This window comes from Cataglyphis hispanica, chromosome 5, assembly GCF_021464435.1.
Source record: "Cataglyphis hispanica isolate Lineage 1 chromosome 5, ULB_Chis1_1.0, whole genome shotgun sequence".
In the NCBI taxonomy this organism is placed as follows: domain Eukaryota; kingdom Metazoa; phylum Arthropoda; class Insecta; order Hymenoptera; family Formicidae; genus Cataglyphis; species Cataglyphis hispanica.
Window position 1 is genome coordinate 2,596,355 of NC_065958.1, and position 400 is coordinate 2,596,754.

Genomic DNA, 400 nt, shown 5'->3' on the forward strand with positions numbered 1-400 from the left:
ACGCCACACGATCTCGCTTTGATTCGCGCTATTTTCGCGAAACTGCTTACTTCGCATTTGAAAGTCTAGCTCGACGATCATTGGCTACAATCCGAACAAAGCAAACTACATTTGTGATCGAATCTAATTGGTCTATTCAGAGTTGCGTTCAAAAATCGATCTGTCGAGTAGAATATAATTTACCAATCGGAATAAAGAAATGTTTGCTCCTTTTGTCCTAATTCGTCGAGTAAACACCACTCCACCCGACAAGTAAATTTTCGAACACAACCTTAAATGCGTATCAGATAGACTAATCAGATTGAAATGTAAAAAATATTTGCAAAAATAGCGGGAATCAAAATGAGAGATAGTTTGCGTTGATCGAGCAAAAGGAAGTTTTAGAAACAATCAGGCTCGA